Source organism: Notolepis coatsorum, assembly GCF_963971535.1.
Source record: "Notolepis coatsorum genome assembly, chromosome: 15".
NCBI lineage: Eukaryota > Metazoa > Chordata > Actinopteri > Aulopiformes > Paralepididae > Notolepis > Notolepis coatsorum.
Window position 1 is genome coordinate 17,486,313 of NC_140179.1, and position 17,720 is coordinate 17,504,032.

Consider the following 17,720-nt stretch of genomic DNA (forward strand, 5'->3'; position numbering starts at 1 on the left):
ATAAACAGAGAGGTATAGAGGCTGATAGAATGATAACAGGACTGAAACAGAGGTATAGAGGCTGCTAGAGTGAGAACAGGACTGAAACAGAGAGGTATAGAGGCTGATAGAATGAGAACAGGACTGAAACAGAGAGGTATAGAGGCTGATAGAATGAGAACAGGACTGAAACAGAGGTATAGAGGCTGCTAGAATGATAACAGGACTGAAACAGAGGTATAGAGGCTGCTAGAATGAGAACAGGACTGAAACAGAGGTATAGAGGCTGCTAGAGTGAGAACAGGACTGAAACAGAGAGGTATAGAGGCTGCTAGAATGAGAACAGGACTGAAACAGAGAGGTATAGAGGCTGCTAGAATGAGAACAGGACTGAAACAGAGGTATAGAGGCTGATAGAATGATAACAGGACTGAAACAGAGGTATAGAGGCTGCTAGAGTGAGAACAGGACTGAAACAGAGAGGTATAGAGGCTGATAGAATGAGAACAGGACTGAAACAGAGAGGTATAGAGGCTGATAGAATGAGAACAGAACTGAAACAGAGGTGTAGAGGCTGCTAGAATGATAACAGGACTGAAACAGAGGTATAGAGGCTGCTAGAATGAGAACAGGACTGAAACAGAGGTATAGAGGCTGCTAGAGTGAGAACAGGACTGAAACAGAGAGGTATAGAGGCTGCTAGAATGAGAACAGGACTGAAACAGAGAGGTATAGAGGCTGCTAGAATGAGAACAGGACTGAAACAGAGAGGTATAGAGGCTGCTAGAATGAGAACAGGACTGAAATTGTGAGGATTCGCCTGTTCCCTGGACCTTTAATTCCCTGTCTCCTCACCTCACCAGCCCCCACCCTTGCGATGATTTACTCTCCTCTACTCTTCACCAGCCCCCACCCTTGGACTTTCTTGTTCCTCTATCTTCACACACCTGTTGGGAGTTTGCAATCTGCTCGGGAAGAGTACTTAGGTTGCAGACTCCCCTCCAGTCCTGGTCGGGTCATTCTTGTTACTACAATCTACTGCCGCGTCTCCGGCGTGAGACGTCGTGCCACCCCGCTACATCACCACCTGTCGCCGTTTGCCTGGAGTGGGACGCCGTCTACGCTCTCTAATTCTCTACGGGAGGTTTCCCAGTGTTCCCACTCCAGACGTCAAGCCGGCGCGCATTGCTTCCTATTTCCACGGGAGGATGCGTCTCTTCGCCCGGGTCCCCTGGGACCCCTGTGTTCTGCGCTGCCCGTCTGCAGCATCGGAGGAGGATCTCCGTGCCAGGCCTCCACGGTCGGGCCCCTGGCCCCGTGCCAGGCCTCCGCCGTCGGGCCCCTGTTCCCGTGCCAGGCCTCCGCCGTCGGAACCCTGTTCCTCATCCCTGTAAGCAGCTCTGGCCCTCGCCCTGTCCAAGGCCTTACCCTGTTCTCTGTCCCTGTCTCCAGCCCGCCTCTCCGGGCCTCTGTCCCTGTCCCCCTCTCCAGTGCCCCTGGGCCTGGTCCTTGACTTTTAGCCCTGGCCCTGTCCCTTGCCTTAGTCCCTTAGCCTGTTCGCCTCTTAAAGGCACAGTGCCACATTTTTTCCTTATTTTCTTTGACTCTAGTGTTTTTGTGTTCTCCCTTAAAGGGACTGTGCCGCCTTTTGTTATGTAAGAAATAAATGCCCTGTTTTGGCTTACTCTCATACCTGTCTTGTGTTGTGCGATTGGGGTCGGTTACAAACCATAACAGAAATAGAGAGGTATAGAGACTGATAGAATGAGAACAGGACTGAAACAGAGAGGTATAGAGGCTGCTAGAATGAGAACAGGACTGACACAGAGAGGTATAGAGGCTGCTAGAATGAGAACAGGACTGAAACAGAGAGGTATAGAGGTTGCTAGAATGAGAACAGGACAGAAACAGAGAGGTATAGAGGCTGCTAGAATGAGAACAGGACTGAAACAGAGCAGTATAGAGGCTGCTAGAATGAGAACAGGACTGAAACAGAGAGTTATAGAGGCTGATAGAATGAGAACAGGACTGAAACAGAGAGGTATAGAGGCTGCTAGAATGAGAACAGGACAGAAACAGAGTTATAGATGCTGCTAGAATAAGAACAGGACTGAAACAGAGAGGTATAGAGGCTGCTAGAATGAGAACAGGACTGAAACAGATATTCTCTTTTACACTACATGTGTGTTCTGTTGAAGATCTACCTGTATGTATCACATATAATTCAACCATAAAAGATGTGTCTTCATAAATATCTGCACTGATTACTTATGCATGCGCTTGCAATGTGGCCCATTATTCATGCTCACTGACATATCTGCATACATACACGCATGCATGTCAGCACCACGGCCAGCTACGCTAACCTTATGTGGGTCAACCATAATATGTCGACGGCCATTTTATGTACATTTACTTTAACAATCCGACTCGGCCTCAGTTAACTGGCAACGACCCGGGCCCTTTTAAGGACGATTTGCCCACCAGTGGAACATGGAACTTTGCGAGCCTCTAGCGGCTTAGGTCTGCATTTTTATACAACATATTATATATCCAATTAAAGCCCTAATGGTTGGCGTTTGAATGCCACCTCACTCGACAAGATCCGTTCAGCGGTTCTCGAGTTACATGCCAATATGTCAGGTGTGCGACTTTGTACACGCAAGCATCAGATTACCACCCCCTGGCTCCCGTGGCTCTGGAACTGTCAATCATTCGCCGATTACGAGAGTTATTGGAAAGGGTTGTAGCCAATGAGTGTAGCTTTCCAATGATACCCGATGTGGGGGTGTGCGATTCAGGGATCTTGGTGAAAAGTGACAAGCGAAAAGCCGAAGTAAAAGATACACAGAATGCATTGCCGGAAATGGATTACTGGAGAACTTTTGTACACAGTTTACCAAAATCGCTCTCAATCACCCATTTCTGAACGGATTTTTATGAAATTTGGAAATTTTATGAAATTTCAGGCTATGGACCTGCAGTGTTTTCCAGCTTATACATTTTTTTTTATCTTATATTTTTGGATATTGCAACTACTACAGAAAAACGTGAGTACACAAGTTCAACTCAAGTTCAGCCCTATGTTACTGTGCTTTACGTATAAAGTATACAGATACACTTTGCAAAAAAAGTATGCAGTCCTCAAAAACAAAAACAAAAATGGCCACTTTTCTGGGTGTCTATTAAGATGTGAATGTAATGTGGCTGTTGTACTTGGTGGTATCTGTAGCAGTACTGCAGTGCCAGTAGTCATACTTGTAGTATCAGCAGTAGTACTTGAGGTATCAGCAGTAGTACTTGTAGTATCAGTAATACTTGTAGTATAAGTAGTGGTTCTTGTTGTGTTAGTAATAGTTTTTGTATAATTAGTAGTACTTGAGGTATGTGTGTGTGTGTGTGTGTGTGTGTGTGTGTGTGTGTGTGTGTGTGTGTGTGTGTGTGTGTGTGTGTGTGTGTGTGTGCAGGCTGGATTACATTACATCATGAGGGAAGCAAAAGTCATCCGAGGACACTAGAGAGTGTGTGGGTGGAGCGAGAGAGAGAGAGAGAGATAGAGACATAGGAGAGACAGAGAGAGAGACAGAGACAGATACAGAGAGAGAGAGAGAGAGAGAGAGAGATACAGAGACAGATACAGAGAGAGAGAGAGAGAGAGACAGAGAGAGAGACAGAGACAGATACAGAGAGAGAGAGAGAGAGAGAGAGGGAGAGAGAGAGACAGAGAGAGTGCGGACTGGTAGCTCAATAGCACTGTCATGAATGCCACTATTAAGTCAAGATTTATGATTGATTATCGGCAGCCGGCGTCCAACGTCCAAAATATATTGCCGGGTGTACGATATGAAAGCAAGACTGTTCTGGGTGAACAGACTTAAAACAAGTAGGTATATTACTGTTCTGGGTGAGCAGACTTAAAACAAGTAGGTATATTACTGTTTTAGACTTAAAACAAGTAGGTATATTACTGTTCTAGACTTAAAACAAGTAGGTATATTACTGTTCTAGACTTAAAACAAGTAGATATATTACTGTTCTGGGGGAACAGACTTAAAACAAGTAGGTATATTACTGTTCTGGGTGAACAGACTTAAAACAAGTAGGTATATTACTGTTCTGGGTGAGCAGACTTAAAAGATAAGATAAGATAAGATAAGATATTCCTTTATTGATCCCCTTGCGGAAATTCAGGCATCATAGCAGCATGGGGGGGAGGGGGGAGGGGTACAGGTAGTAAAACAACACAGTATACAGGTAGTAAAAGACAACACAGGCAGTGTAAACAATTTGATCAATATGGTCAATATAATTTACTATCTGACTAGCTGAGGAATATTCACATTATTCACAGTGTCACATGAGGTGCAGTATGCAAGAGGTAGTGTTATAATAATTTACTATCTACTGAGTATACATTAATCAAAGTACCAGGGTAGTCTACTTTGTCCCCCTTGGGTTCCTATAAGTCCCAGGTCAATGTCTGGTAGCAGTCGCTGTCGCTGCCCCCTGTTGTGGGGCCTGGAGGCTGCTAGTCGCTGCCCACTGTTGTGGAGCCTGATGGCCGCTGGTATGAAGGACTGTCCGAGGCGGTTAGTTGAGTGTCGGGGGGGGATGAGTCTGTGGCTGAACGAGCTTCTCATCTTGACTAGCTCGTCGTAGAGGGGGTGGTAGGGGTTCTCCATGATGGCATCCAGCTTCCTTATCATCCCCCTCTCTACCATCACCTCAAGTCTAGGTAGCTCGACTCCCACCACGGAGCTAGCCTTCCTCACCAGCTTGTTGAGCTTGTTGGTGTCCCTTGAGTTGATGTAGCCTCCCCAGCATGCCACAGCATAGAAGAGGATGCTGGCCACAACAGACTGGTAAAAAGACTGCAGCAGTTTGTTGCACACATTGAAGGACCTGAGTCTCCTCAGGAAGAACAGCCTGCTCTGTCCCTTCCTGTAGAGGGCCTCTGTGTTGTCCGACCAGTCCAGTTTATTGTTCAGGTGTACCCCAAGGAACTTGTATGAGTCCACCATCTCCACATCCACCCCTCGGATGGAGATGGGAATCGGGGGGGGCCTCTTCTTGCCCCTCCGGAAGTCCACCACCAGCTCCTTGGTCTTACTGGTGTTGAGTTGGAGGTGGTTGCTGTCGCTCCACCCCACGAAGCTCTCCACCAGGGCTCTGTACTCCTCCTCATCATCGTCGGTGATGTAGCTTACGATGGAGGAGTCGTCTGAGAACTTCTGCAGGTGGCACCCGCTGGAGTTGCGGCAGAAGTCTGAGGTGTAGAGGGTGAAGAGGAAGGGTGACAGCACAGTTCCCTGGGGGGCGCCGGTGTTGCTCACCAGTACGTCAGACTGACTGTCCTTTAGTCTGACGTACTGTGGCCTCTCAGTGAGGTAGTCCTTGATCCAGGCCACCAAGCAGTGCTCCAGCTGCATCGCAGAGAGCTTCTCCGCTAGCAGTGACGGCTGGATGGTGTTGAAGGCGCTGGATAAATCAAAGAACATGATCCTCACTGAGCTGCGCGGCTTCTCCAGGTGCGTGTACGCTCTGTGGAGCATGTAGATGATGGCATCCTCCACCCCGATGTTTGCCTGGTATGCAAACTGCAGGGGGTCGAGGGAGTCACGCACCAGGGGCTTGAGGTGTTGCAGGACCAGTCTCTCAAACGTCTTCATGACGTGTGACGTCAGAGCGACTGGCCTGTAGTCGTTGGGGGTGCTGGGACGTCCCTTCTTGGGCACCGGGACAATGCAGGAGGTCTTCCAGAGCTGGGGCACCCTCTCCAGCCTCAGGGAGAGGTTGAAAAGATGCTGGAGCGGTGCTGCCAGCTGCTCTGCACATACCTTGAGCACCCTGGGATTGGTGTTGTCCGGTCCTCTGGCCTTGTTTACATTAATTTTGGAGAGCTGCCTACTGACCTGACTGGTTGTGATCGTCAGGGTTGGGGGTGGTGGGCAGTCTGCTGGTGTTGGGGGTGGGGTGCCGTTGCTGATGGGTGTGGGGGGGTGGGGGGTGGGGGGGCTGCTTTGTAGGTGTGATCTGGTGCTGGTGTCGATGGGTGGGGGGAGGGGTGTGGGGAGGCCACTCTGGTCAAAGCGGTTGAAAAACGAGTTGAACTCGTTTGCACGCTCTGGAGGGCCCTCCACAGCTGTGCCCTGCTGTTTGAAACCAGTGATCTTCCTAACCCCCGCCCACACCTCCCTGGTGTTGTTGGCCTGTAGTCTGCCCTCCAGTCTGTCCTTGTAGCTGACCTTGGCTGCCCTTAGCTCTTTTTTGAGCTCCCTTTGGACAGCCCTGGCCTGCTCAGTGTCCCCTGCCATGAAGGCCCTCTTTTTCCTGTTTAGCAGGTGTTTAATGTCCTTGCTAATCCAGGGTTTATTGTTTGAGAAGCAGCGTACCCTCTTTGTGGGTACGATGCTCTCCTCACAGAACCTGATGTAGTCTGTGATGCAGTGGGATAGTCCATCAATGTCATCACCGTAAGCCCTCTCAAACATATCCCAGTCTGTCGACCTGAAACACTCCTGTAGCTCCTCCTCGACGTCGTCAGACCACTGTGGGACAGACATGGTGGTCGGAGGCTGTCTCTTAATGAGAGGCGTGTATGTGGATACAAGCCTCACAAGGTTGTGGTCTGACTGGCCGAGGGGGGGCAGGGAAGTCGCACTGAAAGCCTCCTTCACGTTAGCATACAGGAGGTCCAGAGTTTTGTCTCCCCTGGTTTTGCAGGTGACATACTGGGTGAAGTTTGTCAGGGTCTTGTTCAGTCTGACATGGTTGAAGTCCCCATTGATAAAAATAAATGCATCCGGGTGTTTTGTCTGAAGCGCCGCGACGGTGGAGTGTATGACGTCACTCGCCTGCGCCGCCGCCGCGCTGGGAGGGATGTAAACAGTGAGAGCCAGGACGTGTGTTATTTCTCGCGGTAAATAGTATGGCCGCAGACTCAGTGCCAATAGTTCAATGTCGGGGGAACAGATACGTTCCTTAATGGTGATGTGCCCCGGGTGGCACCATTTGGAGTTCACAAAACAAGTAGGTATATTACTGTTCTGGGTGAGCAGACTTAAAACAAGTAGGTATATTACTGTTCTAGACTTCTGGGTGAGCACTGTATAGATAGTGTAGAGATACAGTATATATGAGATACAGTGTATATGAGATACAGTGTATATGAGATACAGTATATATGAGATACAGTGTATATGAGATACAGTATATATGAGATACAGTGTATAGATACAGTATGTCTGTCTGTCCTGGGGCTCTTATTATTTGCATGAGTTATATTTGAATGCAGTTCACTGCATTCTGTCTGATGACATCAAGTGAGGATAGGGACTGGAGCGTACACACACACACACACACACGCACACACACAGCACCATATCCCTCCAACTGTGTGTAGTATCAAAAGGCCAGTCACACACGAGCCATACGCAAGTGAAGACTACAACGAAAGATCCAAGATGAAGTGTGTCTTGCTCCCAGCGACAGTACAAACACAGGTTATAGGTAATCCTTCAAGCACCCAGAGAACACAGGTTATAGCTCCTTCAAGCACCCAGAGAACACAGGTTATAGGTCCTTCAAGCACCCAGAGAACACAGGTAGGTGCTCCTTCAAGCACCCAGAGAACACAGGTTATAGCTCCTTCAAGCACCCAGAGAACACAGGTTATAGCTCCTTCAAGCACCCAGAGAACACAGGTTATAGCTCCTTCAAGCACCCAGAGAACACAGGTTATAGCTCCTTCAAGCACCTGATGATAACAACAACAACATACTAGAAACGCTACGTTGACCAGTTACCAACACAAGGCAACACTACACAATAATAACACTACACAATAATAACACTACACAATAATAACACTACACAATAATAACACTACACAATAATAACACTACATAATAATAACAACACTACACAATAATAACACTACACAATAATAACACTAAACAATAATAACACTACACAATAATAACACTACACAATAATAACACTAAACAATAATAACACTACACAATAATAACACTACACAATAATAACACTACACAATAATAACACTAAACAATAATAACACTACACAATAATAACACTACACAATAATAACACTACACAATAATAACACTAAACAATAATAACGGCAGAACAGGCACACTTCTGTCATTGCAGAAAAATGTCATTCACCAAAAGAAACGACACAAGCTTCTAAAGAACGAATAAGACAAAGACACCAAAGAGAAGAGAGAGATGGAGAAGAGAGATGAAGAAAGATAAAGAAACAAAGAATAATGAAGAAAGATGCAGGAGCAGCTGCCCTTCTCCCCCTCCTCTCTTCCCCTCTCCCTCCGCTCTTCTCCAACCCTCTCCCTCCTCTCATCTCCCTCCTCTCCTCTCTTCACCCCTCTCTCCTCTCCTCATCTCCATCCTCTCCCCTACTCTCCTCCTCTTCTCTTCCCCTCCTCCCTATTCTCCCCTCCCCTACTCTCCTCTCTTCTCCCCTCCTCTCTTCTCCTCCCCTTCTCTCCCTCCTCTCTTCTCCCTCCTCTCTTCTCCCTCCTCTCTTCTCCCTCCTCTCTCTCCTCTCCTCCTCTCTGCTCCCCTCCTCTCCTCCCTCCTCTCTTCTCCCTCCTCTCTTCTCCCTCCTCTCTCTCCTCTCCTCTCTCTCATCTTCCCTCTCCTGATGAGGGGGTGCCCCCCACAAACAGTTATGCAATCCTGGCGGTGGGAACAAGAATATTCCTCCATTGAGAGCCCCGTGCGCACGGTACACACACACACACACACACACGCACACACACACACACACACACACACACACACACACACACACACACACACTACAACCCCCCCCCCACCTTTCTCAAGCAACCCCTCCGTCCGACTGGATGAAACTGGTTCTGAATGAGTGTTACACAAGGCTGCGTCTACATATGCCCTGAGGGGGGTGGAGAGAGAGAAAGAGGCAGAGAGAGAGAGAAAGAGGCAGAGAGAGAGAGAGAGGCAGAGAGAGAGAGAGAGAGAGAGAGAGAGACAGAGAGAGAGAGATAGAGAGAGAGAGAGAGAGAGAGAGAGAGAGAGAGAGAGAGAGAGAGAGAGAGAGAGAGAGAGAGAGAGAGAGAGAGAGAGAGAGAGAGAGACATTGCGACCAAGTGATGAGGTGGGGGTGGGGGGGGTTGTACTGGTTCAACTGGACTGGACTCGCAGGAGGAAGTGATGCTCATCGTCTCTGCATCACACTGCAGTTAGTAGAGTCAGCTGTAGCTGGAGATCCAGTTTACCAGCTAGGAGGACCTCAGGCCTCTAAGAGATCCAGTTTACCAGCTAGGAGGACCTCAGGCCTCTAAGATATCCAGTTTACCAGCTAGGAGGACGTCAGGCCTCTAAGAGATCCAGTTTACCAGCTAGGAGGACGTCAGGCCTCTAAGAGATCCATTTAACCAGCTAGGAGGACCTCAGGCCTCTAAGAGATCCATTTAACCAGCTAGGAGGACCTCAGGCCTCTAAGAGATCCAGTTTACCAGCTAGGAGGACGTCAGGCCTCTAAGAGATCCAGTTTACCAGCTAGGAGGACGTCAGGCCTCTAAGAGATCCAGTTTACCAGCTAGGAGGACGTCAGGCCTCGAAGAGATCCAGTTTACCAGCTAGGAGGACGTCAGGCCTCTAAGAGATCCAGTTTACCAGCTAGGAGGACGTCAGGCCTCTAAGAGATCCAGTTTACCAGCTAGGAGGACGTCAGGCCTCTAAGAGATCCAGTTTACCAGCTAGGAGGACGTCAGGCCTCTAAGAGATCCAGTTTACCAGCTAGGAGGACCTCAGGCCTCTAAGAGATCCATTTTACCAGCTAGGAGGACCTCAGGCCTCTAATAGATCCATTTAACCAGCTAGGAGGACCTCAGGCCTCTAAGAGATCCAGTTTACCAGCTAGGAGGACCTCAGGCCTCTAAGAGATCCATTTAACCAGCTAGGAGGACCTCAGGCCTCTAAGAGATCCAGTTTACCAGCTAGGAGGACCTCATGCCTCTAAGAGATCCATTTAACCAGCTAGGAGGACCTCAGGCCTCTAAGAGATCCAGTTTACCAGCTAGGAGGACCTCAGGCCTCTAAGAGATCCAGTTTACCAGCTAGGAGGACGTCAGGCCTCTAAGAGATCCAGTTTACCAGCTAGGAGGACGTCAGGCCTCTAAGAGATCCAGTTTACCAGCTAGGAGGACCTCAGGCCTCTAAGAGATCCAGTTTACCAGCTAGGAGGACCTCAGGCCTCTAAGAGATCCAGTTTACCAGCTAGGAGGACCTCAGGCCTCTAAGAGATCCAGTTTACCAGCTAGGAGGACCTCAGGCCTCTAAGAGATCCAGTTTACCAGCTAGGAGGACCTCAGGCCTCTAAGAGATCCAGTTTACCAGCTAGGAGGACCTCAGGCCTCTAAGAGATCCATTTTACCAACTAGGAGGACCTTGTGCCTTTATTGGCGCTTTTCCACTGCATGGTACCTACTCGACTCGACTCTACTCTACTTTTCGGTTTTCCTTTGCCGAAATTTGCAGATGGTACCTGGTACCGGGTACTTTTTTTTAGTACCTGCTTTGTCGAGGTTCCAAGCGGGTAGAAGAGGTACCAAAAAGTTACGTGAAAAACTGAAGACCACTGATTGGTCAGAAGAGAGAATCATCACTCTGTTATCATTGTGCTACACGGGGGACGTCCTGCATAGCGTCGCTAGCACTAAACATTAGCATTCATTATTTGTTTGCAGCGAGAACAAAGTGCAATAAACAACAAAAGGTACATTCACAGGGTATTCTGCCTCATTTATTGATGGAACAAAACCAACAGCAACACAATTTAACACCAAGAACAAAGAGTTTCACAAAAAGATCTCAAATTTTGTTAGCTTATGTGACTGGGATTTCCCATTATAACCGTTAGCATTGCGGCTAGCGTACATTAGATAATAAGGCACTGGTTTCATAGCTAGCTTCGATATGTCTGTGTGTGTCACGTTGAAGATGAACGACCAGCTATGACAAATTCACTCATAATTCATAATTATTATTAATTTACATATATATATATATATATATATATATATATATATATATATATATATATATATATATATATATATATATATATATATATATATATATATAATTTTTTTTAATTGACAGCTCTGAGCAGGCCTGCACTGCAGTAATGACTGCAGTAATATTCGTGCAGAATAACTTCACAGGTTGACCCAATGTTAAATAAATAATAAATAATAGCCAATCAAAATAGGCTTAATCTAAGCACGGTCTGTGCAGTTAAACTCTTGCCATTGAATGGAGGATTGAATGATTGACAGCCTTGACAATCCAATAATACACGGAGGATGAATGATTGGCAGCCTTTGAAATTTAATCAGAGTCTGCCTGGTAAAAATACCTGCGGAACTGCAGCTGGACTGGCTTCAGTGTTCTAGTTAAAGTTGTGTTCCATCATCTCATGTGTGCAATTTGCCTGAAGAACATTAATTTGCCTAATATAATCATTCATATTTTAAGATCTTTATTCACTTGTTCACTTATTGTTGTGCACTGCATCGTTTACTTGGATGATATATATATATATTTTTTATCTCAGTTGAAGACTAGTGTAGTTGTAGTTGACGTGAACGTGCCATCTTAGACTGTGAAGGCAAGCTAACTTGTAGCTAGCTACTAGCTTAGCAAGCTAGTAGTTTACAGTACACACAGTAGGCTAAATTTAGAGCCATATGAAATCCGCGATCACGGAATCGCGGACGGAATCGCGGAATTGAGCAATAAAAATGGAATCAACTGTAAATAAAAAAAATATAAAAAAATATATATATATTTTTTTATTATTATTATTATTATTATTATTATTATTATTATTATTATTATTATTATTATTATTATTATTATTATTATTATTATTATTATTATTATTATTATTATTATTATTATTATTATTATTATTATTATTATTATTATTATTATTATTATTATTATTATGTTGTGGGACTTGTACAGCACTTTGTTCAACTTTGTCAGTGCTGTAAAGTTTAAACCCTTTTAAATCTTAGACAAACAAAACACTTTGCTTTCATGAAATATTGTAAGCCGTCATTTGAGGCTTTATAAAAGCAGCACAATGAACACAAATCTGTCAGTGCCGAGTCCGACCTCATCTTAAATAACAAACAGCATTGCTTGTTGTAATTAACAAAGAGAGGCAGAGTTGATTTTGCAAAAAAATATATACATATCATTTATATTTCTATATTTTTTAATAATCAAATTTTATTTTCATATTCGAATCCCATGCCCATCGAACGAAGCTTCGAAGTATTTAAGACAGCCCTATTAAATGGACTGTTATATCTTATTAAATTGTGGACATTTATTCATTCCCACTTATTAGACACTATTTCTGATGGTAAAATGAGCGTACAAAGCAAAATACAGAATTCTGAAATATTAAAACGGAAAAAACGGAATTTGGAAAAAAATATAATGGAATTTGGAAAAAAATTTAACGGATTTCATATGGCTCTAGCTAAATTAAACTTTGCGCCAACATTAGGACCGAAGTATAAACCAGCAACTGAGCAACATGAAGAAGTGGACTTATGCACCTGGATCAGAAAAAAGTAAGTTGTAGTGTTTGTAAAACGAAAGCCTGCTTAGCCTTGATGCTAACGTTAGCTAACTGTTTAGAGAACAATACTTGTAGTAGACTTGATTAAGGGATTGAAACGTTGTTAACTTGGCTATGTCACATATAAACACAATGTAATGTATCACGTTGGCTGCTGGCTGCTAATGCAGCCTGCAGATAATATTTGCATGTGCACTGTGTTAGTGTAAATTAATTAATGTTGCCGCTAGCTTGTGGCTAGGCTAGCGTACTTTGCGGATGGCTAACGTTAGCCAGCCAAATTGTTTAGAGACTTGATTAAGGGATTGAAACGTTGTTAACTTGGCTATGTCACATATAAACACAATGTAATGTATCACGTTGGCTGCTGGCTGCTAATGCATGAAGAAGTGGGCAGGAGCCTATCTCCTGTTCCGTAGCGTGAGGCAGCTTGATGTACAAGTACACCCCTTGGACATGACGCTAGTATGTCGCAAGGACTTCCGCCCAAACCAATCCTTGATGCTGAGTGTCAAGCAGGGAGGCTATCGGTACCATTTTTAAATAGTCTTTGGTATGACTCGGCCGGGGCTTGAACTCCCAGCCTCCCGAACTCAGGGCGGACACTCTACCCACGAGGCCACTGAGCCGGTACTATGAAACTATGGGTTCTATGAAAGGCGCTATATACATTTGATCTATTATTATTATTATTATTATTATTATTATTATTATTATTATTATTATTATTATTATTATTATTATTATTATTATTATTATTATTATTAAAAACATAACTAGTGGCAGTAAGACAGCCATGGCTTCTCTCTTACAGACATTAAAAACATAACTAGTGGCAGTAAGACAGTCATGGCTTCTCTCTTACAACATTAAAAACATAACTAGTGGCAGTAAGACAGTCATGGCTTCTCTCTTACAACATTAAAAACATAACTAGTGGCAGTAAGACAGTCATGGCTTCTCTCTTACAACATTAAAAACATAACTAGTGACAGTAAGACAGTCATGGCTTCTCTCTACAGACATTAAAAACATAACTAGTGACAGTAAGACAGTCATGGCTTCTCTCTTACAGACATTAAAAACATAACTAGTGGCAGTAAGACAGCCATGGCTTCTCTCTTACAGACAGTGTTGTGTGTTGTGTGTGTTTTGGGTCAGACAGAGTCCTCAGATGTGATGTAACAACAACACCACCATCATGAATTTCCCCAAGGGGATTAATAAAGGAATATCTTATCTTATCTTATCTTACCACCACCACCACCAGCAGCAGCAGACATGGCTTGGAGCCGTCGGGTGCTTAGAGATATAAGACTAATTGCATCATGACTCACTCACACAGACCGGGTGACGAAAGCTCCTCTATGACACCAGTCATCATCATCATCATCATCATCATCATCATCATCATCATCATCATCATCTCCCAGAGCGAGACGTGGTGATACACTAACCTACATCGAGGGGTACATTACATGCTGCCATAAGGGGTAACAGCACTGAGGGGTAACAGCACTGAGGGGTAACAGCAGCACTGAGGGGTAACAGCAGCACTGAGGGGTAACAGCACTGAGGGGTAACAGCAGCACTGAGGGGTAACAGCACTGAGGGGTAACAGCAGCACTGAGGGGTAACAGCAGCACTGAGGGGTAACAGCAGCACTGAGGGGTAACAGCACTGAGGGGTAACAGCAGCACTGAGGGGTAACAGCACAGTCTCATCAGGAAACGTAAACAAAATACCATGTTTATAGTAACAAGGATACGGATGCATGAAGGAGAGGAGTCACAGCCCCCAGTCTCAGTCTCTCTCTCTCTCTCTCTCTCTCTCTCTCTCTCTCTCTCTCTCTCTCTCTCTCTCTCTCTCTCTCTCTCTCTCTCTCTCTCTCTCTCTCTCTCTCTCTCTCTCTTCTGTGTGGGTTGATGGCGTGCGACCCGGCTGGTTGAACCACACGCTGGCAACTGTATTTCATTGTTGTGTTTGGCTGAGCTGTTAGCTCACGTTAGCCTAATGTTTTTTGCTACGCAGGCTACAGTGGCTGGCGTCCTTTGGGTGGATGGGGGGCCGCTGGGTGGATGGGGATGCTTTGTTTTTGCCAGGCAATAGGTTGATACCTGTAGCATTTTCACTGTTGGCGCGCAATATGTAACAAATTACCATAGGATTAATGAGTAGCTTGATTATGTTCATGGTGTATAGGTGCTCTCTATGTATATATATGTATCCTTGTACACCCGGGGGCCTTGCCCACTATCTACTATCTTCATATGTGCTGTGAGAACGTTCGATTAACTTTTTGTCTTCACTATTTTTGTTATTTTAAGACTCCGAAACATCACTAAACTCCGTTCCTCACTCACCCTGGCAGATTCCGAGAAACTCGTCCACGCTTTTGTTTCCTCCAGGCTGGACTATTGCAATGCACTCCTCATCGGGATCCCTAGTAAAAGCATTAAAAAACTGCAAACCATCCAGAATGTCGCTGCTAGGATCCTGATGAGGGTGCGCAAATATGATCACATCACCCCCACCCTCAGATCCCTTCACTGGCTCCCCGTGGAACACAGGATTGAGTACAAGGTCTCCCTCCTCACTCACCAGTGCATACACGGTGGTGCCCCTGTCTATCTCAAGGAACTCCTCACCCCCAGTCCTCCTCACACTCCCTCCGCTCCGGCACAGCCTACCTCCTCAAAGCCCCCAGGACTAAGCTGAACACCATGGGCGATCGAGCCTTCTGCTCTGCCGCACCCAGACTATGGAATGCTCTCCCCATCCACCTGAGAGCACCACAATCCGTCGTGGCTTTTAAAAGGGGCCTAAAACATTTCTTTTTAACAAGGCTTTTGTCTGAATTTTTCTTTTACTTTTATTTGTTACTTCTATTCATTTTATTATTATTTTATTTTACTTTTACGTTCTTCCATTTCATTGGTTGTTTTATTCATTTTAATTGTTTTTATTCATTTTAATTGTTTTATTCATTTAACTTTTTGTCTATATCTCCTGTAGCACTCTGAGATTCTCGTGAATATAAAGTGCGGTACAAATTGAATCTATTATTATTATTATTAGTGGGAGTTTTGACTCATTAAGTCAGAGGGGGAGTGGGGGGAGGGGCGTCTGCATGAATCTATGATCCCAATGGGAATTAATGTGTATTTGATCTGTAGCGGATTAGTCAGTGGGGTTAAGGGGATGTGTAAGTATAGAAGGTTAACCCATAAGGTGGGTAAGTATAGAAGGTTAACCCATAAGGTTGACAGGGTAGGATACAGATATAGAGCATTTTGTTATTGTGGGTTTTTGTGTTCCATGTATTACTGTTTTGTGTCAGTACCTGAACTGGTACCTGGGTAATTGTTCTTCATCCAGTGTTATGGGTATATTACAGATGGACCGCACCTCTCGGGACCGGCACTCCTCAACCCTTGCTTGGCTGCTTTGGTATGTTGGCATATACACCAGTGTCCTGGGTCTGCTGAGGAGGAAAGGAATAGACTTAGCTCTTCTTAACGAGACCCACCTCAGGGGGACTGGCGAACCGGTTCTACCATGTAATATCCTCCTCCTCCGCGAGCAACAAAACCAGATGTGTCACTATTGTGACAAGACGTCATTTGGATATCAAGGTGTTGGATGTTTGGGCTGATACAGAGGGGAGGATAACAATGGCAAAAGTTGAATACTCTAACAGGAAAATCACACAAATTTGGTTGTATGCTTCGAACACATTTGATGCAGATTTTTATAAAACAGTCACCGGGATAATGTTGGAACTCCATGACTGCGACTTTATTGTGGGGGGGGGGGGGGGGGCGGGGGCGATTTTAATACGTGTTGGGACTCAACGGTGGACAGATCCGGAACCTCAGAGAAACATGATCAAAAGCAATCCTCCGCTGCCCTTCGGGCCTGGGCCTGTGATACTGGTCTTACTGACCTATGGCGCCTAGTTAACCCTACCTTAAATGAATTAATGAGTTTATTTGACAATATATAAAATAACACGTGACAGAAGCACAGTCTGGAAATACTGCCAAGGATGGACACAAAAAAGCTCAGAGCTTATTTGTATAGCTTACTCAGACTATTCCTGCCTCTCTGCCAGACACAAGACTTTTCCAGGACTCACTACTTATTCTCTTCTCCCAATCTATTCGACAGCTTTGATGTCTCGCTATTACCCATGGCCCTCTCTGATCATAAAGGTATTTCTTTCACAGCATCGTTTTGGTAAACTGACCACAAGGCCCCCAGATGGCGATTTTATTCATATTTACTAAAAAAACGAAGACTTTTGTACAGAATTCAGGGAAAAAACTTGCTGAATTTGTGAGATTTAATATTGACACAGTAAAATAACCTAGAATTTTATGGAACTCAATGAAGGGTTTTATCAGAAGTCATACCACACTTTTCGCTTCCAACTTACGTAAAGCATGGTTAAATAAACTTGAAAACGTTTAAACCGTGTATTCTGACCTGTACACTTCATTACAATCTAACTACAATGAACAAATGAATATTGAATACACAACGGAAAGTCGTTAAAAAACAGTGTAATACACAGTTACAACCTGTTGGTAGACAGACATGCAGGTGTATCTGTTAAATACACCAGTAGTACTGCTGTACAGCAGTGTAATACACAGTTACAACCTGTTGGTAGACAGACATGCAGGTGTATCTGTTAAATACACCAGTAGTACTGCTGTACAGCAGTGTAATACACAGTTACAACCTGTTGGTAGACAGACATGCAGGTGTATCTGTTAAATACACCAGTAGTACTGCTGTACAGCAGTGTAATACACAGTTACAACCTGTTGGTAGACAGACATGCAGGTGTATCTGTTAAATACACCAGTAGTACTGCTGTACAGCAGTGTAATACACAGTTACAACCTGTTGGTAGACAGACATGCAGGTGTATCTGTTAAATACACCAGTAGTACTGCTGTACAGCAGTGTAATACAGACAGTGTCTGTTTAGTTAGTGCTGCAGAACAGTCTTCTCTGAATATGACCCATTAGAGGGTTAACAGCCTGTCATCACGCTGCTGGTCTATAA

The 17,720-nt window shown here is 44.9% G+C and overlaps 1 protein-coding gene across 1 annotated transcript in view; it reads right to left on the minus strand.

Annotated features, from left to right (window-relative positions):
• Positions 1-17,720, minus strand: part of abat (4-aminobutyrate aminotransferase) — a 78,364-nt gene that overhangs the window by 43,621 nt on the left and 17,023 nt on the right. The window contains 1 exon segment of the mRNA XM_084330296.1: positions 15,987-16,127. The gene's annotated coding sequence lies outside the window, so the exon portion shown is untranslated.